This window comes from Neoarius graeffei, chromosome 23 (assembly GCF_027579695.1).
Source record: "Neoarius graeffei isolate fNeoGra1 chromosome 23, fNeoGra1.pri, whole genome shotgun sequence".
Lineage (NCBI taxonomy): Eukaryota > Metazoa > Chordata > Actinopteri > Siluriformes > Ariidae > Neoarius > Neoarius graeffei.
Window position 1 is genome coordinate 4,644,134 of NC_083591.1, and position 24,536 is coordinate 4,668,669.

General features: G+C 40.5%; 1 protein-coding gene across 1 annotated transcript in view; it reads right to left on the reverse strand.

Moving 5' to 3' along the window:
* Window positions 1-24,536, reverse strand: part of cdh7a (cadherin 7a) — a 449,735-nt gene that overhangs the window by 138,090 nt on the left and 287,109 nt on the right. The gene's annotated exons all lie outside the window — the stretch shown is intronic.

A 24,536-nucleotide genomic window follows, 5' to 3' on the forward strand; every position in this document is an offset into this window, starting at 1 on the left:
ATTTGGTTTCTTAAAACCCAAAGCTCTTAACCACTGATCCTTCACTGCTTGATAATAAAAATAAGAAAATGTTATTCAACAAAGATTTTTCCATTGATTTAAAATGACACATTTGGAGGTGATCGAACACAGAAAGAAAGAAAGAAAAAGCAGGAAAATTTTTGTTCAAAATGCTAAAACTTCAAGGCTAAATTCATACAAAAAATCTCAAACTGCACTCCAGCAGCTTCTGTTCTATATAAATAAATATAGATTCTGCAAGAAGCACCCTTAGGCTTTAGTTGTGCTTGTAACAGGAGTCCTAAAAGCTAACAGGCTGCTGAAGAAAAGTACGGAACTGTACACCCACGATGGCAGTCCAAGAGGAGGAAGAAAATCGAGAGGGTTGCTGAAGAGTCGAAGATGCAGCCTCCTGCCCTGGAGTGATCCGCTTTTACTGACTCAATAACAGTGATTTAGCACCTGACCTCAGGTCAACTGGTGCTACAGCACGAAGAGGAGGCCTTACATTCTCCCCTGTTGCTTTTTTACAGCCTATGGACAAACAGTAAACTCGTAATTGCATAAACAGTAGGAATACAAGCAAGACAATCATGAGAGTTTCTGACTATTGAATATTTATTAAGGGTTTTAAGTCTTTATCATGTCATCCAGGAGTAACTTGGATCTTGGATGCTAGCTAGTAGCTGTAACCGCATCATTTGTTTGGAGTTTCTTCTTCTTCTTCTTCTGGCTTTTCCCATTAGGGGTCACCACAGCGGCTAAGGTCCCTCCATCTCCTCCTATCCTTTGTATCTTCTTCTGTTGCACCAACATCCTTATGTCCACCTTCACCACATCCATAAATCTCATCTTTGGTCTTTGTCTTTTCCTTCTACCTGGCAACTCCATCTCCATCATTCTTTTCCCTGGATCTCTTCTCCCTGGTTCATGCCCAAACCATCTCAGTCTTGCCTCTCGGACTTTGTCTCCAAGACATCCACAAAGTGAAAGAGATGAGATTGAGATGGTTTGGACACATACAAAGGAGAGAGCCAGGGTATATTGGGAAAAGAAAGCTGGAGATGGAGTTGCCAGGTAGGAGGAAAAGATGAAGACCAAAGGAAGACATGAGGATGGTTGGTGCAACAGAAGAAGACTCAGAGGACAGGAGGAGATGGAGGGACATTATCTGCTATGGCAAAGAAGAAGAAGATGATCATCTGTTTGAAGTTTCACATTATGTGTTCTCCCCATGTCTATGTAGATTTCCTTGGTGTTCTCCATGCCATCATATAAAACCATTACCCATTAGAAAGCAAAGTTTGGGTGGCACTATTGATCTCATCTTTTGTAAATACCAAAAGAAAAAAAAACATTCTTCTTGTTCCTGTTTATATCTGGAACTCCTAAAATGCTTACATTTTGGCATTGGGGGTGAGGTGCTCTGCTCAAGGACACTGCAGCCATTCCTGCTAGTCCAGGGATTTGAATTGGCAACCTGCATCTCTAACCATTAGGCCATGGCTTCCCCTGCTTGGTATTTGAAACGTACCACCTCAACACCATAAAATGCAAAAGAATGATTCGAATATAAATTTTAAAGACTAAGCTGACCTTTCTGTGACACTATCAGCATGTTCACTGTCTAGGAAATCCATGTTAGGTTCATTAACTCGTTTACTGCCACAGATGCCCTAACAGTGTGTCAAGACCTGAGGATGTGTAAGGTTTCTACATGGCAGTAAACAGCACAGTAGAACCACGTGACTCTCTGAGAACCAGGCCATTACCATCCTTAACCTTTTCAAAAGGCACGTTTAATAAACCAGCCATAAACTGCATTACATGCTTCATTGTTGAATAAATCTGGTGGCATTACGTGGTCCGGCTGTGTGTTGAGAAAGGGCATCCAATAAAAAGCACCAGGCATGATATGAGGTCAGAGCCCCATTTCAGAGCGATTTAACCGAGATCTAAAACCTGCCTCAGTGCTTTTCACAGTTACTAATGCCGTAGGTCGAGCATCTCACAACAATCTTAAAGCATTATCAGTGTTTGTGTGCATTTAACCTTCACAGTTTGTCAGTCGATATTGTAGGAGATAACAAGATCGGTACTGGAATAAGCCCAAGTCATGAATTTCAAAACAATTGAGTGAAATGAGAATCAAGACATGGGCAGGATGAACTTTACAATTTATTAGATTTCACTGAGTCCTAAACCATATCAAATAATTTGTTGGCACTGTAACATATCCAGACTTTTCCGACTATCTCATGAATACTACTAGTACATTAGGATGAACATGGCAAGTCCCTTGAAATCATATTTTTAATTTCTGCTGTGGAAGGGTTTTTAAGCTTTTTTTTTTTTACTGCACAATAGGGTGTTTAAATGATTTCTGTTACACAGTAGGGGTGAAAAAGAAAGTACAGGGAATAAGACTATAATTAATTATTGGGGATAGTTTTGAAAATCTTACTGAAGAAAATGTGTCAGCATTATACTTGAATGAAAGTTAAAAATGGACCATCCTGAAATATACTCAAGCATTTAATATTAAGAAGTAAAAAAAAAAATTTTTTTTTACAACATCTCTTGCTTGCAAATTTGGAGCAATATGTACAATGCTGGTTGGAATGGACGGGGTTAGTATTCTTTAGAAAGTGATTCTAGAGCAGAAGTATTCGAGAACAGTGTTTCTCAACCACTGCGCCGTGGCCCACTAAGCACTCTCTAGTGGGCTGCGATTTTTTTTTTCCCCCAAGTTGAAGCTAATTTTTTACTCGTAGTAGGGTACGATTGCTGTTTTGCATCTGACATCACATCCGCCTCATTAAGCTACAGTCACACTAGAGCTTGTGATGCTTTGCGATGGGTTATCGATGAAAATGAGGCATTTTGGTGGTGCTGCTTGGTGATAGACACATGAGCTAAAAGTTGTGGTCACACAGCATGAGAACACTTAACTGTCACGCCTTCGCACACTTGAGTCTGGCGCAGCTCGAGCGGCTGTCATTATGGGAAACACCTGACACTGATTTGAGCGCAACCAGCACTCGCAGATTTTCATTGTCGTAAAGTATTATCATTGTCACGTTTGTTTCTAGCCATGTTTATAACACTGTTTAAATACTCTGCTTTATGATTCTGCTCTCTGTTTTGCTTTCATTTTAGTAAATATCACGCCTGCTAATAAACACTCTTCCTGAACTTAGATCCGTCTCCTGCCGTCTATCTTGTAGTGTCTTGATCCCCAGATCTTTAACCCAGCCACATATAAAACATTGTCCTCCTCCATGCTCCTCCAGGTTTTCATTTCTGTGTCTGTGTAGAATGTCTGCAGCACCAGGTAGTTTGAGATGTCGGGGGTGGATGTTCAACAGATGGATCATTTTCCAACTCGTAGGAAAAATCCTTCTTTGTTAGCATGTAAGGATCTAATCCCACTGAATGGTTCCTATATCCACTTCTTTTGAGTGTACTTCTTGGTTTTAATAACTTGCTTGTTTGCTGTACACAAACATGGCAATAAGTTCTTGCGTTAATCACCCAGACTCCACTTTTGGATCATTGATCCCTTTTGGCTGAGAATGACCTGCATGCATGGTATTATGTTGGCTTCTGGCACATCCATATAGTTTTAAATACAAAACCTACAATTAAAAACAGTTTGGTTTTATTGTATTTACTTAATTAATTCCTGGTCTCCCATCTATAACAGGGAGTGATGTCACATCCTATTAATACACTTTATAATAGATTATTAGATTCTAATAGAATAGATGAGCCAAAATAACTGGGGATCTTTTTTAATGGGCCCCGACTCCTTACAAGTATGAATAGGTGGGCCTTACAGTAGAAAAGGTTGAGAACCCCTGGTCTATCCATTATCTGTAGCTGCTTATCCTGTTCTACAGGGTCATAGGCAAGCTGGAGCCTACCCCAGCTGACTATGGGTGAGAGGCAGGGTACACCCTGAACAAGTCACCAGGTTATCACAGGGCTGATACAGAGACAAACAACCATTCACACCTACAGTCAATTTAGAGCCACCAATTATCCTAACCTGCATGCTTTTGGGGGAAACCAGAGCACCTGTAGGAAACCCACACAGACAGAACATGTAAACTCCACACAGAAAAACCCTTACCAGTTGCTGGTCTTCAAACCCAGGACCTTCTTACTGTGAGGCGACAGTGCTAACCACTACACCACCGTGCCACCCAGCCCTGGTCTAGAGCATGGATATTTTCCATATATTAGAAAGTGATTCTAATATATTTAATAGATGAAATGGAACTGGACTCTTAGCCAGACAAATATTTGTTTGACTCGTGATTGTTGATATCATCCTCACTTATAAGGTTGAACGAAAAATAGAAGGAGAAAAACATGGTTTGTCATAGAAAAATATTTCAGCAACAGTTATCAAAAGTGCTAAAATTCAATATAAATATACTTAAGTGTCAAAGTCCTTCCCATGTCAGGACCTGGTCTTCCCAGGCAGTCTCTCGTCCTATTGGGCATCACCTATCTCCATTTCTATAGCTAGGGTTACAGTGGGAGGCTGGGCCACTGGTAACTGCAAGACTCCCTACTCGCATCTGTATTGTGGTGCCTCGCCAGATGATAGTAGGTACCATTTTTATGATGGTCTTTGGTACGATGATCTGACCTTCGAGTAGAACTCATGGTCTCCCAGTCAAAAGATGCTAACTATTAGACCAACTCGCAATACATACTTAAGTGTAGTAAAGACTAATTTCCACCTCTGGTGATGTCAAGTACTTCCTGTTATTTATTCCAAAGCTTTCCATGGACAGATAACACAATGTGGTAGATTTCTGAAGAGGAAAGTAAAACTGGGTTCATGCAAATCTTCCAGTCCTGGTTTTGGCTTGTTAGAGCAGCACTTAGCAGGCACAAATGAAGGAACACAGCTGATTATGTCCTTCTTAGAGTCTCATAACAATGGAAGAACACTTTAACACTTGGGGGATTATGGTGGCCCTGGCCAAATGTAGCAGCCAGATAACTGTTTAATATTCAGCTCCTCTTTTGTTTGCCTACCTACTCATATCCCACCTCAAATGCCCAAATTATAAAGCAGAGTGGTACAGCACAAGAACGGGCTGCGGGCGCATGGCACAGCTTCAGTGGCTCAGCTAAAGCACTTATTCTGTTTGCTGAGGATGATGCGGTGCATTCCCAGTGCAGCCAGCTTCTCATCTGCAGTAAATCTCCCATTCTGTCAGTACTGGAAAGCCAGTTTCATCACACCAGCCTTGGGCTAGGCTTACATGCATCCAGAACACAAGAAGCATGGTGAAAATGTACATTCGCTTAAAATGCTACATGAAATTGCACATTTCCAAATCTCCAAATATTGTTGTTCTAACAACAATAATGTGGCTAAATTAGTCCTTTGCATTTTCATCAAATTCCAATTTTACCAAACGGTTTCAAAAGTCGGCCATTTTGCACCCTAACTCAATATTGACCTTGTTAAATAAGCTGTTCAGCAGATAAACAGCAATGGATTACTGATAGCAGCATGCTGAGCACTTTCACCAGGGAGCCTTCATGTTTGAAAAGTCTGATATCTTCTCATCACACCCACACATTTATCATAGTGCTTTTATAGTTGTGTTTTTTTCTGGTCTGTTTATAAGATAAATTTGCTTTTCCAAATTTAAAAGCAGGAATGGCAACAAGTTGCACTGACTTACCATGCCAATTATTAATAACACTTCAACTCAAGAGTCCTTTATACCACTTCAGCTTGACTGATGACAAAAAAACAAACTAAAAAACAACCCACCAAGGACTGGGTTTACGTTTCATGACATGCAGCAAGATTGTGGACCATATGCATCATGTATCAGCACCTGCAAGACCTAAGGCAATTAGATTCAAATCTTGTTCATGCCTTTCAGGTGATAATTATTATCTGTAGATAGATATGATTATCACAGGCATTTCCTTAATCATCCATCCAGTATCTCTAGCCGCTTATCTTGTTCTACAGGGTTGCAGGCAAGCTGGAGCCCATCCCAGCTGACTATGGGCGAGAGGCAGGGTACACCCTGGACAAGTCACCAGGTCATTGCAGGGCTGACACAGAGACAAACAACCATTCACACTCACGGTCAATTTAGAGCCACCAATTAACCAAACCTGCGTGTCTTTGGACTGTGGGGGAAAACGGAGCAACCGGAAGAAACCCATGCAGACACGGGAAGAACATGCAAACTCCACACAGAAAGGCCCTCGCCAACTGCTGGGCTCGAACCCAGGACCTTCTTGCTGTGAGGTGACAGTGCTAACCACTACACCACCGTGCCGTCCCTTCCTTAATCAACTTAAAAAAAATAAAAAATTTGCTAGCAATGTGACCTGGAGAACTCTCTATGTCTTGGGACTCCGGATGCGAGCCGCACTCAATGACTGGGGAATCTGTATGTGACTCACTCTATGACTTGAGACTCTGGACATGACTTGGACACTATGGCTTGGGACTCAACAGCTTGGAGCTCTGGAAGTGACATGGATTCAGAGGCCATTTGGACTCTATTGTTTTGGACACTTGTATGACTCAGATTCTGTGATTGTGGACTCTGGAATAATTTGGACTCAATGGCTTGGGACTCTGCACATGACTCAAGGCCTCTGCATGCTCGTGCGACAAGGCTTTCGCAGATAGCTTTTCGCAGACAGTTGTAATTTATTGTTGAGCGGGGAGTAAAGGCGTGCGCGATGTTATTCACCGGCACAACGCAAGGGGGCGCGAAGTCGCTAGGAGTAGCTGGTGGGTGTGGTAAGTGGAGTGTTTATCCTCCGGTTACTTATAATGACTAGAACTTTTTTTTTTATAATGACTAGAACTGGAGTCGTATAGATGTACGTACTTCCTCAATCAACCGCTCTTCATGCTGCTCCATCTTCGCTCGTGTTTTTAAAAATGCCGGTCGTGAAAACAAAACAAACCGGGAAAGTAGGGAAGCGGAAGTGCGTGTACAGCGGATGTAGAGTGGACCAATCAGAGCCCTCTTGTCTGCAGAGCTGTCTGCGAGGCTTCTGCGGTGGTCACAATTTTTGGGAGGTGCGCGCAGAGCGTCTGCGAAGGTGGGGGGGCTACGCAGACACTGTCTGCGATGCTATCTGCGAGGACTGGGTTGTCAGCATAAATTGGCCTTCAGACTTTATAATTTTGGACTCTGGATGTGACTCATACTCTATAGCTTGGAAGTTGAGTCACAACTCAGACTCGATTGCTGGGGACTCTGGATTTGACTTGGACTCTCTAGTTTGGGACCCTGGACATGACTCAGAGTCTGTGACTTGGGACTTTGGACATGGCTTGGACTTTACTGCTGGGGATTCTGGAAGTGACTTGGATCTTATGGCTTTGGGAAGTGATTCAGACTCAGATGATATAGACGATCGTTTTGGACACTTGTGTGACTCGGATTCTGTGACTGGGGACTCTGGAGTAATTTGGACTCAATGGCTTAGGACTATGCCTCTATAATTTGGGACTCTGGATGTGACTCAGACTCTACAGTTTGGGACCCTGGACGTGACTTCAAGTCTGTGACTTGGGACTTCACTGCTTGAGAGTCTGGAAGTGACTCAGAATTGATGACTTGTGACTCTGGACATGACTGATACGAAGGCTGCCAATTCATGACCCAGTTATGAGCCAACCTCTACATCTTGGGACACAACTCAGATTCTATAGCTTGGTACTCTGGACTTGACTTAAATGACTGACTCATGGTACTAATTGTATATTTATTAAACTTTTGTTTAAAATACTATTTCCTCAAGGGTCCAGAAATTTTCCTTTGGCTTGGAAAGTAGTTCCACATAACCTTTCTCACTGGTTTACAGGATTTAAAGCCAGACTTTAATGCATGCATTTTCCTTAATATCTTCTATTAATATCTGGGAGAAGCCATGGCCAAATGGATAGAGAAACAGCTTTGGGGCTAAAAAGTCACTGGTTTGATTCCCTAAACCAGCAGAACTGGGTCAAGTGCCCTTGAGCAAGGTGCCTAACTACCAACTGCTCTGGTAAGAGTGGTGGTGTACCTTGTGTCTGATTAGCCAGAGAAAAACTGATGATGTGATTATCAGTTCAGGCAAGAACCCAACCATAACTAAAAATAATTAATATCTAGTCTTAGGTTGCAGTCTTGGGGAAAACTAGACTCCAGTATAGTGGGTGGTTTGCTTAACTATATATTAAATGCCATCAGAAGCAATTTAGATCTTTAGAATGCATATCTTTATCCAAGTAGAACCTGGTTATCAGGGTGGGGCCAGGGAAGGACCATTCCATGAAGGAGTGGTGGAAGGTTTCAGGGTGGCCTGGAAAAATATTAGACCCATGCCCATTAACTGCTTCAGAGCTTCTCTTACACTCTTCAAGCCAGGAACTAGTTCCCTTTTCCCCATGAGACTGCAACCCTTTGAAACAACGTAATAACTGGATGGGAAACAGCAAAACCAATTACAGAATATCCTCTGTGCTACCAGAGAATCAAGAACATCATATATATATATATATATATATATATATATATAAATCTCATTATCTCTAGCCACTTTATCCTGTTCTACAGGGTCGCAGGCAAGCTGGAGCCTATCCCAGCTGACTACGGGCGAAAGGCAGGGTACACCCTGGACAAGTCGCCAGGTCATCACAGGGCTGACACATAGACACAGACAACCATTCACACTCACACCTACGGTCAATTTAGAGTCACCAGTTAACCTAACCTGCAGGTCTTTGGGAGAAACCAGAGCACCCAGAGGAAACCCACACGGACACAGAAAGAACATGTAAACTCCACACAGAAAGGCCCTCACCAGCCACGGGGCTCGAACCCAGACCTTCTTGCTGTGAGGTGACAGCGCTAACCACTACACCACCGTATTTTGTATATTATAGTGCAAGTTGCTGCCTCTGCTAACTGAACAAAGAAAGATTCTGACAGAGCTTGTTAGTTCGGGGAACTGAAACTGAAACCTTTGAAGCACTGAAAGCAAAGTTCTCACTCTCTTTATCCATCAGCACAGTGGTCAGAAGTGTTCACCTTTTGTAGATCTGAAAGAGTCAGGACACATCTCTAATTCCAGGTGTTGCTTTTTCACACTCTGTAGAAATAACGAACATGGAAATTGGCTGAGACGGGCAAACAGACTGAGTCAGTTACTCCGTGCCTCTGGGAGAGCCCTCATCTGCCTTTCAGAATGGCCTTTCAACTTGCTGTATAACTGTTCTGCCATTCTGCCATTGTCTTTTATTTTCTACCCCCTGCAATTTCCTGAAACACTCCTTGCTTGCTAAATGGCAGGCTTGAGAAGATAAAGGCGCACAGAATTGCTGATGCTGTGAAAAATGGCTGAAGGCGATTGAGAATGAAGAGAAGAGATGTGTTATGCTTTAGAAATATCGCCGGACAGCAACACAGGCACTGCAGTTGCCTCTGGCGGTGTGGGGAGTTTGCTTTGTTCCTGATGGATGGGTGTCTCCGAGCTGCAGGATGGCACTTGCATTATTAATAGTGGAAAATGCGTCATATAATTGCTGTAATATGTCATATTAAGTGCTGCATGCTTGCAAACACGAGTTTGGCCTCCATGGTGATTACAACGGTGCTGTCCGGATGGGAATATCTCGCTACAAGTCAACACAAACAAGATGCAGAGATAAATCTTGTTGTCATGTGAATGATTTTTTTTTTTTTGCACGGGATGCTGGTTGGAAAGCTGTAAGGAGCAGCCATGGGTGGTGCCTGGCAATAGCAGACAAAATTCAGACCATAAATATTTTATAAATGCAGTTTGCTCCGTTTGAATTTTTCGATTTGGTCAGTGAATCAGTGCTGCAAATTTGGGATCGAGGGAGATGCATGCTAGCCTTCACCTCCCTGACTCTGACAGCTGTATTGACTGTTGGAGTTGTCGGTCTGTGGGAGTCTGTCAATCATCTCTGTCGCTCCTGCAGTTCCCGGATTCCTGATTGGCAGGAGAAACAGGGAAAATATCTTCCTCTTTCAATATCTCACTCTTCACTGGCCTCCTGTGAAACCCAGAATTGAATTTATGATTTTACTACCGCATTTTTTCCCCTAAAGATGAAATTTTCTCAGATATCTTGCCAAGTTCACTCATGTTAGACAGCACACTTGCTTCGACAGTAACATTAATGAACAGGATTGAAAAATCCTCTCAGATATCCTTTATTTCAGCACATTTTGGCTATAGTTATCTAACCTAGGTTAGCTTATTTTATCCAGCTAGTGAATAAATCTTGCTTTTCTTATGTAATTAGCAGTAAAATTCACAAAATGCGACCGTTTTATTCTCACAAAGCATAAAAACTCTTTCAGTTTTATCCTGCTTACATGTGAGCAAGAACTCTAGCTTTAATCATAACATTAATGAAAATCTTCTCTGTCAGATTAGCTCATGTTAGTCAGCTAGCAAACGAAACTATGAACATTTCTAAATTTGACTTAAATTGACTGAAATCCTGTCAGGTTAGCCATCTAGGTAGCATTAGCGGTGATGTTTATGAACTTTTATTTCTTACATAGAAAATCTCCTTGGAAATCCTGTCAGGTTAAATTTGCTAAATACTTAGCTAGCTATGTAGCATTATCAATCAAATTTAAGGAAATTTACAAGTTAGCTGTCGAAGAAATCCTGCTAGCTTATGTTAGCCATCTAGTTAGCATTTACAAGATAGTTTAAACATTTATACATGTGACTTAATATGATTGACATATGCTAATTATGTTAGCTAACTTGATCGTACTAGTACACCCAAATTAGCCAGCTAGCATGAATGTGATTTAAACAGCTAACTGCTAATAGTTTTCCTTTAATTTGTCACTGTCCGTATACTCCTACAGTATGTGCTTTCGGATACTACGCTATCTGATAATATATTAGTGTAGTTTTCTTTTTAGTTCTTTTCTTTTTCCTTACTTTCCTTTTGTTAACTTTTTTTTATTGTTTTGTTTTTGCCTGAATTAATTTTGACCTCAATGTGCAACAGTATTCTTCACTGTCTGTTGTTTTCAAACATGTTTGTTTTAGTAGCTTTTTTTAAATGAAAGATGTTCTCCACTCTAATTCATTTGGCAACCAGAACAGGCCAAACTGTACATACACAATGGAAATTAGCTCTAACTAACGAGGCAGAAAATAGAGAATAATAAGTGATATGTTGTTTGAAAATGGCATATAAAGAGGATGATGATGAATATCAACGTCGGCGTTAGGAAAAAGGCCATTAGGCTTCCTGCAGGGGGGCAAAGACTAGAGTTTAATAAAAGGCTTAGTGAAGAAAAAAACTGTGTTGGATTTCATTCACACACACACACACACACACACACACACACACACACACACACACACACACACACACACATACTGGCTGTGTGTGCTGTAGCTAATCAATGTCTCAATGTTATACAATCATATGGATGGAACCGTATGATCCCCGTCAATGCAGCCATGTTACTGAGTATAAAACTGATGGTGAACAAGTGGCATGGTTTTGCAGACCTGGACAACTGAATAAAAATGTAGAATGTCTTGTATTTTTGTCACAAGGGCACAGATATAAGTCAATTAAAGAAGGATAGTGTCGTGTATATACAAGCCATATATATGCTTTAAAAATACAAAAGTCATAACAGTTAGTTAACAACGGTTAGTTCCGGGGCACTAATTTGATCGGTTGAGCGGCGTTCCAAGAGTGTTGATATTTAACAATTATCCGCCAAAGGGGAATGAATAATATCCGAGATGAACTTGAGGTTATTATTCACCGATATTCACTGAGCCTGAGGTACAGAACATCAGCACGGCTGGGATTAGCTACGGCATTTGACCTGCGGCCTCGAGCCTACAACTGAATTCCAGTGGTGATGATTTTCAAGTACAACAGCAATAACACTGATAAAACTGAAGAATGACGCTAAGTTGTAATGCTAACGCCCCCAAATTAGTGCTAATTTTTAGCACTAATGCCCCTAAATTCTAACGCTAATGCCCCCAACGCAAAGCCAAGTTCTAACACTAATTCCCTCTAAGTTCTAATGATAATGCTCCGAAACAAATGCTACGTCCTAATGCTACTGCCTCCTCAGTTCCATCACTAATGTCCCAAAATAATGCTTAGTTCTAACGCTAATACCCTCCAAGTTCTAATACTAATGCCCCCAAACCAACGCTATGTTCTCACGCTAATGTCACCGAAGCTCTAACATGACTGCCCACAAACTGATCCAAAACTTTAACGTTATTGTCTTCTAAGCTGTAATGCTCATATCCCCAAACTGACACACACTAAAATGCTTATGACCCTTAAGTTCTAAAGCTCATGCCCACAAACTGAAACTAAGTTCTTACACTAAAACCCCTTAAGGTCTAAAGTTAATGTCCCCCAAGTTGTAACGCTAATGCTCCCAAACCGAAGCCAAGTTTTAACGTTAATTCCCTCTAAGTTCTAATGATAATGCTCCCAGTCTAATGCTCTTGCCCCCTACGTTCCATCACTAATGTCCCAAAATTATGCTAAGTTCTAACACTAATACCCTCTACGTTCTAACATTAATGCCCCAAACAAACGCTATGTTTTCATACTAATGCCACCTAAGCTCTAATGCTAATATTCCCAAACTGACACTAAGTTCTAATGCTTATGACCCTTAAGTTCTAAAGCTCATGCCCACAAACTGAAGCTAAGGTCTAATGCTAATGCCCCCCAAATCAGTGCTAATTTCTAACACTAATAACCCTTAAGGTTGGAATGCTAATGCCCTCAAACTAAAGCTAAGTTCTAACGTTAATTCCCTCCAAGTTCTAATGATAATGCTCCTAAACCAACACTAAGTTCTAATACTTATGACCAAGTTCTAACAGTCATGCCCACAAACCGAAGCTACGTTCTAACGCTAATACCTTCCAAGTTCTAACGTTAATGCCTCACAAACTGATGCTAAGTTATAACGCTAATACCCCCAAATTGATGCTAACTGCTATAAATAAAAGACTTTTGACAAACTTTAGAACCTGTATTGTTTACCTAGAGTTCAGTCAATTAAGCGTAATTGGTCAACTTTGCCGTACCAAAATGTAACCATGATTGCAAACTTCTCGAAGCTACGGGTTCATTAACCTCTTAATAAGACGCTGCTGTAGTGAAATGAGAATGTGAAACTGTGAAATACCAAAAGCGCTGTGGTGAAAGAAGAAGTGACAGCTAAACCCTGTTGACCTTTCGCTCAGCCCATTAAAACGGACCGCCAGCACCTGCTGGGTAATTAATGTGCAAATGTGTGTGTGTGTTGGTCAGTCACACACACACTATTCCTATCCCCCTCAACCAACCCTTCCACACTCTTTTCTTCTGACTACACCATCCCCATCTTTTTCCTTCCTTCCTTCCTTCGTCACTCTCTCTCTCTCAATTAGGATGCAGTCTTTTTTAATGGAGATTCTCATTACCGAAAGCAAATTGGTTTTAAATTCCAAGTCCATCAAAGCCAAAGTAATCAGGAGTCTGTACAGGAATGCTAAAACGGCCTTGTGTCTTCTTAAAGCTTCTTTTGTCTTTGACTAACAAGGTTTTATGGGTGTTGTTTGCTTTCTGTTGTTTTTCTGTGTCTAATATATGAACACTGTCACCTCCACGTACACAAACACATCATCAATGCATCACATTATGAAGTGGAAAATTGGTTATTATAGTATTTATTTATTTACAAACACACCTTGCATAATGAAGCCTTGTAAATGTAATAAAATTTACAATACTACATGGTCACGAACTTCCAAATGTGATTCTTCAAGTGAATACAAGCTAAATACAGTTCTTGAGAACTATCAGCAAGTATAGTAATACTTAAAATAATAATAATAATAATAATAATAATAATAATAATAATAATAATAATGCATGCATCTGTTATCAGTCAAGTTGATCCGAGCAGTAAAATATGATGAAAATTCATGCACATGACCTCAGAAATATCACAATTCCTCTCAGAAATCATGAGGCAAGCTCATGTTAGCAAGCTAGCTAATCGAGTTGTGTATATTATATACATTTATAAACATACATTGAGAAAATCCTGTCAGAAATCATGCCATGCGAGATCATGTTAGCAAGTTAGCTTGGAAAATGGAAAATCTTTTCAAAAAAATCTCAAGAAATTTGATTTAAAAAAAAAAATCCTGTCAGGTTAGCTTAATGTTTAATATGAATTAAGAAATCCGGCCTACTTCATGTTAGCAAGCTAACTAGCATTATAGCAGAGAAGTTTGGACGTAATCAGGATTAATGGAATGAGAATGAGATGCTCTCTTCAGCCTGTAAATGTAACTTATTTTAAATCTTCCAGCTAATTAAGCAGTGATCAACGAATCAACATTTATGACTATTATTTAAAGGAGAACATAAGTCATTTTTAAACTTGCTTTATTTCCTAATTAAGGTGTTATTCAATTACGTTTTCAGTTTTAGTAACCTTATATCGTGACTCGTATTGGCAACTAATTGCAATTAAATATTATACTTATCAGCCTATTTGGTTTTTAGCCGTGTTGAATTTAGTTCGTTTGGTCCACGGCAGGCGTCGCTTATCCGCGCGATCTTCACGAGACTTGTGCGAGACTTCAAAATGTGAAGTGTCAGCCAGGTGTCAGTGGCGCCATTTTGAAAACTGCTTCCCAAACGAAATTTTGCACAAAAACGAGTTTAAATGACGATTACTGCCTACTTTTTTCAAACTTTCCTGATTGCTATTAAAACAAATGAAACTTCCGGCTTGATTACATCAGCATTCGAAAGAGGGCGCGCACGTCTTTTGACAACATCGGCAGATGTTGGTCACTTTGATTTCTGCTGTACATTTTACTTCCATCCTACGATGTCTCGCACAGGTCTCAACGAATCTCGTTTACGGCCATTGCTTTGACATCTGGACTGATATATTACAGAGCATATTTCAAACACTCATAACTTGCTATAGCAGCGACAAAATAGCGATCAAAAATGCATTCCGGTATTTAATAAAATGAGAGAAATAGAATTTTGATAATAAAAAAATTTGACTTCAGTTTGTCAGATTAAAGGATTTTTATTCGATAGTTTTTATTCTCAGGAGCCTTCAATCGGTATGAAACATTTACTTATTGTACTTTTTTTTTGTTAACGATATAATTTTTAACGGGCGGCACGGTGGTGTAGTGGTTAGCGCTGTCGCCTCACAGCAAGAAGGTCCTGGGTTCGAGCCCCGGGGTCGGCGAGGGCCTTTCTGTGTGGAGTTTGCATGTTCTCCCCGTGTCTGCGTGGGTTTCCTCCGGGTGCTCCGGTTTCCCCCACAGTCCAAAGACATGCAGGTTAGGTTAACTGGTGACTCTAAATTGAGCGTAGGTGTGAATGTGAGTGTGAATGGTTGTCTGTGTCTGTGTGTCAGCCCTGTGATGACCTGGCGACTTGTCCAGGGTGTACCCCGCCTTTCGCCCGTAGTCAGCTGGGATAGGCTCCAGCTCGCCTGTGACCCTGTAGAAGGATAAAGCAGCTAGAGGAGATGAGATGAGATAATTTTTAACCCCACTCGTTATTGTGTACTCTAACTTCTGTTCCCATGTTGATCATCTAACTCCTTTTGGACCACGATGGAAATAAGTGCTTGCAAATTTATCGTGTTATCCATTTTTTATTATCATGTTATTGTATCCTTTTTATACAATGTCTTTTTTTCATAATGAATAAATCAATAAGACGTGAGGCTGATTTCTTTCTAGCCCAGCCTGTAGACTCGTCGAGACTCAGTAACGGTTGTGGATTTGCTCTCGATTTACATTATGATTGAGGAGGTGTATGTGAAAGAAGTCGTATGTGTGATGAACGTGAATCGGAATTATTTATCTTAGAGGAGAAACTAAAAGTAGACAGACTAAACACATACACTGTCTGAAGAAAGCATAAATTACACTCAACGAATCTCATTTACGGCCATTGCTTTGACATATGGACTGATATATTATATAGCATATTTCAAGCACTCATAACTTGCTATAGTGGTGAAAAAATAGCTATCAAAAATGCATTCCTATATTTAATAAAATGAGATAAATAGAATTTTGATAATAAAAAAAAATTCCCTTCAGTTCTCCTTTAAATCCTCTCAGAACTGTTGTCAAGTTACTCTCAGTTAGCAAGCTAGCATTAGCAGTGAGGTTTGTAAACATTTCTGAAAAGAATTTAACATCCCCTCATAAATCCAATGAGCCTTTACTAACAAGCTAGCTAGTGTTATCAGTCAAGGTTATGAGCATTGATGAATGATTTGAAAATCCTTTCAGAAATATAGTTCATGTTAGCCAGCTAGCTAGCATTATGTCAGTGATGTTTCGAAACATATTTGAATAGGTATTAAAACTCTCTGATTAATGATTAATGTCAAGTTTATTTATGTTAGCCAACTAGATTGAGCAGTGAAGACTGAATATTTAACAGTTATTCCACGAAATCGAGTCATACACGAGCTGATAGCCGAGTCGGCTATAAGCCATGTACAACGCGATTGAGTGGAATAACCATTTTATTCTATCCACATTCACTGGATTTTGAGGAAAAACAGAGCATTTTTATTTTTATTTTTTGCAAATTCAATAAATAAAAACTTTATCCAAAAGTCAGACAAAATAATTTCCGCTTAGAATGTAAACAAACCGGCGAAATGACAGGATCAATTTGTGAAAAGTGCTATAATAATAATAATAATAATAATAATTGAAAAATAAAAAAGATATGTTCTTACCATGAAATACTTTCATTCCGTATTTTGTTGCATTTTTTTTGTATTTTGTGGGGTTTTGTTTTCGAGTAAAGTTTTTATTTTGTCCTTGGTTGGTTCAGCAACACGCTCCGCCATTTTATTCTTCTCTATTCATGGTATATGAGCTGATATCCTAGTAGTAGAGTAGCCAATCAGAGCGTGCGATTGCTCATATCCAGTGAATGTGGCCAGAATAATTAGGAATATCTTGTTTTGTTATCTTTTATATACAGTAGTACATGGTAAGAAATGGCTAAGAGCATTCCCAAATGACTAAAAACACTCTAAAAATCATGTAAATACAGTATACCCGAGTGAGGTAGATATAGCATGAAAAAGGAAGTTAGCTAGCTTGCTAACATAAGAAGTCTAGATGTGGAAACATTGATGAGTGTTTGTAAAAAATGCTAAGAATCATTACTCCTGGCTTAAAATAAACTCGTGAGGAATCTAGCATTGGCAGTTTAATACACGGAGTGCAGAATTATTAGGCAAGTTGTATTTTTGAGGATTAGTTTTATTATTGAACAACAACTATGTTCTCAATCAAACAAAAAGACTCATAAATATCAAAGCTGAATATGTATGGAAGTTAGAGTGGGGTGTTTTTAGTTTTGGCCATTTTAGGAGAATATGTATGTGTTCAGGTAACTTTCACTGTGCAGAATTATTAGGCAACTTAATAAAAACCAAATATGTAGCCATTTCACTTATTTATTTTCACCAGGTACACTGATATGACAACTCCAGATTTGCAAATAAACATATCTGACATTCAAACACAAAACAAAAACAAATCAGTGACCAATATAGCCACCCTTCTTCATGAGGACACTCAAAAGCCTTCCATCCATAGATTCTGTCAATTTCTTTATCTGTTCACGACCAACATTGTGTGCAGCAGCAACCACGGCCTCCCAGACGCTGTTCAGAGAGGTGTACTGTTTTCCCTCTTTGTAGACCTCACGTTTTATAATGGACCACAGGTTCTCTATGGGGTTTAGGTCAGGTGAACAAGGGGGCCATGTCATTATTTTTTCACCTTTCAGACCTTTACTGGCTAGCCACGCAGTGGAGTATTTGGACGCATGAGATGGAGCATTATCCTGCATGAAAATCATGTTCTTCTTGAAAAATGCTGACTTTTTCCTATACCACTGCTTGAAGAAGGTTTCTTCCAGGAACTGGCAGTAGGTCTGGGAGTTGAGTTTGAGTCCATCCTCAACTCGAAAAGGTCCAACAAGCTCGTCTTTGATGATACCAGCCCATAGCAGTACTCCACCTCCACCTTGCTGGCGTCTGAGTCGGAGTGGAGCTCTGTGCCCATTACTGATCCAGCCACAGGCCCATCCATCTGGCCCATCAAGAGTCACTCTCATCTCATCAGACCACAGCACCTTAGAAAAATCAGTCTTAAGAGATTTCTTGGCCCAGTCTTGACGTTTTATCTTGTGTGCCTTACTCAGTGGTGGTCATTTTTCAGCCTTCCTTACCTTGGCCATGTCCCTCAGTATTGCATACCTTGTACTCTTTGACACTCCAGGAATGTTGCAACTCTGGAATATGGCAGAACTGGATGCTAATGGCTGCTTGTTAGCTTCACGCTTGATTTTCCGCAGATCATGTGCAGTTATTTTGCGCCTTTTTTTTTCCCCGCACGCTTCTTTCGACCCTGTTGACTATTTGCAATGAAACGCTTAATTGTTCGGTGATCACGTTTCAACATCTTCGCAATTTCAAGAGTGCTGCATCCGTCTGCAAGACATCTCACAATTTTAGACTTTTCAAAGTCTGTCGGATCTCTCTTCTGACCCATTTTGCCAGAGGAAAAGAGGTTGCCTAATAATTATGCACACCTGATATAGGGTGTTGATGTCATTAGACCACACCCCCTCTCATTACACAGATGCACAGCACCTGATATACTTAATTGGTAGTAGACTTTCAAGCCTAAACAGCTTGGAGTGGGACAACATGCATTAAAAGGATGTTGTGGTCAAAATACTCACTTGCCTAATAATTCTGCACTCAGTGTATGCATGAATTAATTAAAATTAAAATTCTCTCAGAAATCAAGTTAGATCGCCAGCTAACAAAATGCATCCAGGGCTCCACATATGCTCACATGGTTATGAGTTCAAAATCAAATCAACTCTAGCCAGGCCAGCTAGCATGAGCTCACCTCCATAACAAATGCATTCACTGCCATTGCATGAGCAGCCTATATGAGTGAAATATTCCTTTAATTTTCACTTTTCATGCCTGTAAAAGAGAAAAACCAAAGCGCGTCCTCGCTTTGTTCCCTACAGCGAGCTTAGATGTTGGGCTCCGAGTGGAAGATGAAGGCCTGGTGGTGGGCGAGTAGGATGAAGATGGCTGAAAGGGATTTGGCACGCAGGTCGCTCCATCACAAGCCTGCTAACTCCATGGAGTGAAAACTCTAATCCTCTCCAACGAGGATGAGAGCACTTGCCAGTGAGCAGACAGAGGCAGAGCTGATGATCTTTGCTGTGTCACTGCTTTCTGCACTCTTTCTGATTCTGGCCAGAAAATCTTTGAAGAAAGACGTTAGTTTAGGGTCTACATCAGCAATGTTGAACAAAACTGTATGAGATTTTTATTATGAAAGTGGTCTCAAGATTTTTGAAGGTTAAGGTTAGAACTCACTTGTCTGCTTTACTTTGTCTTCAGATTCCAAAATGCAACAGATTAATCCAAACCAGAGGATGTTTTGTTTTAAAGAGGATACTTTTCACATTCACCCCTCATTTAGTCAAGAAATCAGCAACAAAATGTCAAAAATTTCTGCAAAACTTTCTTCAAAACCAAACGCTTTCTGCAGTTTGTCAGTCTGTTTGTGTGCATTAGGTACTCGTGATGCACAGTCGGATGAGAGCACTCTCAGTGAGCAGATTGAGAGATGGGTTTAGAGCTTTTTAAAACACTTGAAGGGTCTGCTGCCTGAGAGATCTTTTAATTAGGTGTTGAGATGAACCAGGTGTGTCTGACCATTGAAACAAGAGGCTGAGAGTTGATAGGAAAGTCTACATTTGATTTGCATCAGCAGCATGATCTACATTTGCTCGTTCCCCCCCCCAGAAATACCTTCTTATTCATAATGTTAGAACTTGCACTGATCTTTGGTTTAACGTTTGAGATTCACGAAAGCAGATTGAGGATCACATTGAACACTCGTAATTAAACTTACCTTTTGGAAAACTGGTCCCTTGAGATTCATTATGATGAAAAAAAAAGTAAAACTTATAATGGCTTATATATATAAAGTGAGACCACAAAGTGCTACATTTGGCAGAAATCCAAAACTGCTCATCGTGCTGAGAAAACCATCCTTGCCTTGAAGTACGGTAGTGGTAGCGTCATGTTGCGGGCCTGGTTTTCAACAACATGGACTGAGACACTGACACCAGATGGAGGTCAACCCCAGACAGCCCAGAAGAAAACCTGTTCCAGTTTGTAAGACTGAAATGGATGTTCACCTTCCAAGAGGACAATAACACTAAAATATACTGTTAAAGTGACACCGTAGACCATGAAACTGAATGTTGAGAACAGCCTAGTCAAAGACCAGACCCTCAATCTGATTAAGAATTTGTGTCCCGGCTTGAGACAGAGCTTGAGCAAATGTCAAGGTCAAGGTCATTTTATTTGTCATTTCAACCATGTACAGTTGGTACAGTACACAGTTAAAACAAAACTACGTTTCTCCAGGACCATGGTGCTACATTGAACATCACAGGACTACAAATCTACAGTACATATAACAACATAAAGTGCAAGAGTGCAACGAGTGCAACACTGCAGACAGTAAATGACACGCTAGACAATAACGGACAATAAACGACACAAACCAAACAACATAAAGTGAAGACACAAGCAACATAAGGTGCAGAGTTGAGTGTGCATATTGAGGTAGCATATGGAAGGAAATAAATAAATGTAAGTGTAAATGTGCAAAGATGATAGCGACATATCATAGAAGACCGCAACAGGGGGTGAATACTTATGCAACCAACAAATACCTTCTTTTGTGTTTACTTAATGTTTGCGTAACAATAAAAATATCAACAGTAAAGACACTGTGTGAATCAAAATCAAATGGTACGATTCCCAAATAAATGCTCATCACTCTGAGATAACCATCATCGTTGTGAAGCATGGTGGTGGTAGCATCATGTTGTGAGGGCGCTTTTTTTTTACCAGCAGGGTCAGAGTTGAGGGCAAGATGGAAGAGCCAAATACAGGTCAGAGGAAAACCTGTTCCAGTTTGCAAGAGGCTTGAGATTGGGATGGAGTTTCACCTTCCAACAGCACACATACTCATCTCATGTCATCATCTCTAGCCACTTTATCCTGTTCTACAGGGTCGCAGGCAAGCTGGAGCCTATCCCAGCTGACCATGGGCGAAAGGCGGGGTACACCCTGGACAAGTCGCCAGGTCATCACAGGGCTGACACATAGACACAGACAACCATTCACACTCACATTCACACCTATGGTCAATTTAGAGTCACCAGTTAACCTAACCTGCATGTCTTTGGGGGAAACCGGAGCACCCGGAGGAAACCCACGCGGACAACATGCAAACTCCGCACAGAAAGGCCCTCGCCGGGCACGGGGCTCGAACCCGGACCTTCTTGCTGTGAGGCGACAGCGCTAACCACTACACCACCGTGCCGCCCAGCACACATACTGCTAAAGTTAAATTAGAACATGAACCAAAAATATGAACGTGTTAGAATGGCCTAGTCAAAGCCTAATTAAGAATTTGTATCATGACTTGAACATTGATGTTCATTGCAGATATCCATCCAGTCAGACAGAGCTTGAGCAACTTTGCCAAAACGAATTGAAAAATTTCAAGATCCAGATGTGCAAATGTGATAGAGATATATCTGAGAAGACTGCAGTGGGTGTGTGTGTGTGTGTGGGGGGGTGTCGAATACTTATTCAAAGCACTGTACAGTAATATATGTTAACACATTATACTTGTTTATTCATAACATGAAATGAAAACTAGTACCAGTGCATTTACGCACGAATTGTCCAAACTGTTTGACTTTGTAGAGCAGAGCTTAACACCAACTGCTTAATATCAGCCACTCAAGGTCTTTTCAATGAGTTTTGAATAAAAAGTGGTGGTGTAATGGAGTGTATTCAGACACTCGAGTGTCTTTTTATGAAAGAATCCAGTGATACATATAATTAATTGAATCATTTGCATGTCAAAACATCCATTTCTTTATGATAATGAAGAAACTCGAGGTGCAAAAACACCTGGTTGCACATAAAGGCAGGCGGGATTGCTCTTTTTGTGCAGATGGATAAAAATGATGGGGAAAAAAAAAACTTCCGACACGTTACCCTTTCTCTTCATCAGATGAACCGGCTGTTCCAAATGGCCGCATAATTAGTATCATTACTGTGGGATAATGTCACGTTCTCGAGGAACCACCAGAAGAGCAGGCATTTAGAAGGAGCTAAAGATAACATCAAGACACTGCTGGAAATATGCAGCTTTGTCCGAGTCGTGTCCTTAAACAAGTCTGGGAATAATCAGTGTAGAACATGTTAAAAAAGGAAAGGAAAAAAGTGTTGAAAGAGTCATTGTGGTGGAGTGAAGGGCCATATGGCAGCTCTCAGTCATTTGATTATGTTATGACTAACCTTGACTGCGGTTAATTTTTGTCTTTAGTTTTCAATATATAACAGATGTTCGGTCCGTTATGTAAAGTCCATAGGCAGGCTAATGTCATGCTAATGAACACCTGAAAAGCAGCTGTTAGTTCAGACATAATGGCCTCATGCCACAGTGACTTTGGGATTCGTTGCACATCCTTCAGAAGATGTTTCCTCTGATACTCTATTTTAATCAGTGCACAGAAACAAAGGTGGAAATTAGCTTCTTCTTTTCTTTTTTTTAAAATTCTAAAACAACGTTCACTCCTGACCTGACACTTCTAGGCTTCAAGACATGTCAAGGTGTCAAGGTGTTAATTAACTTTTCCAGCACGGGGAAGGTCTTCAGGATAAAGGGGTTTTGCAGTTTCTCTATCATATAACAAGCTGTTTTTTTTTTTAAATCAAGAGAGAGAAAACAAAAGAGGCTGGTGAGGGAATGCCTGTTTATCACTGCTATGCCACAGTTAAAAAATATTGGCTGGCTTTTTTTTGCGGTATATCAGATATATTCCATTCAGCTAGCATGATATTGGACGAGCTGAAAATGAGTAGCTGAATGGAATATATGTGATAGACCATGAAAAAAGCCAGCCAATATTATTATCATTATTATACATACACGTTCCTTTCGGGTGTTCAACACATCTTTCTCTTTCAAAATTCTCTCAAAATCTTCCGTATTTAACGAAGCAAACCTGGCAGCCATGTTTATTTGTTGACAAATTGTCGCAGTCGCTCGCTATTGTGGAAGTTTTACATCTTCGACATGTGACGTCATGTTGTCTTGACAACCATGCAATATCGGAAACCATATTCAATGCTCATTCTCCATTGGGTAGACTACAGTGATGTAATACATATAGGATAAGCGATATGCTAACAATATTGCATGCTATCAAACCAAATGAATGAAACCCAATAGAAGGGACTAGAACACATTTTTATTCCATCGAAAAAGTGTCAACAATATTCTTTAAAAAGTAAAAGTAAAATTGCTGTGGTAAAAGAATGCCTCAGTGTTGTTGTTTATTTTCCTATAATCATTGAAATTAAATGTTTCTACACTTAAACCAAAAACTATAAAGGGCACTCAAAATCTCTCCTGTACCAGGACCTGGTCTTCCCATGCAGTTTCCCGTACTACTACTACTACTAATCAGGCCCTTAAAGGAACAGTCCACCGTACTTCCATAATGAAATATGCTCTTATCTGAATTGAGACGAGCTGATCCGTACCTCTCCGAGCTTTGCGCGACCTCCCAGTCAGTCAGACGCAGTCAGACGCGCTGTCACTCCTGTTAGCAATGTAGCTAGGCTCAGCATGGCCAATGGCGGATGATATTGAAGAGCTCGTTGCCTGTTATGAGAATACTTTGCGATCCGTCATAGATAAACATGCACCTGTACAATCTCGTATGATTGTTGTGCGTCCCCGGGTGCCTTGGTTTTCGGATGAAATCAGGCAAGTGAAAAAAGAGAGACGGAAAGCTGAGCGCAAATGGAGATCTTCTAGATTAGAGTCTGACCTGGTTGCGTTTAAGAAAAAACGCAATGCGGTCACTCATTTATTGAACAAGGCCCGGCAGGAATTTTACACTAACGTTATCGCGGAGAACAGTGGTGATCAACGGAAGCTGTTTAATGCTAGTAAACGCCTTCTCAATATGTCACGAGACGATTGTCTCCCTCCAAATTTGCATGCACCAACATTTGCCAACGACCTTGGGAGGTATTTTGTGACTAAAATTGACATCATAAAGAGAAAGCTTGAAAACGATCCTGTTACGTTATTGTCGGACTTCGTCTTTGTTGACAATTGATCTGCTCCTGCGCCCGTGTTCACGGAGTTTAAAACCTTGACCATCAGTGATGTTTCCTCTCTCATTTGGAAGTCTTCCTTAAAGTCCTGCCCACTAGACCCCATGCCCTCGCGGTTGGTCAGTGACTGTGATGCTCTCCTCCCAATAATTACATTGATTA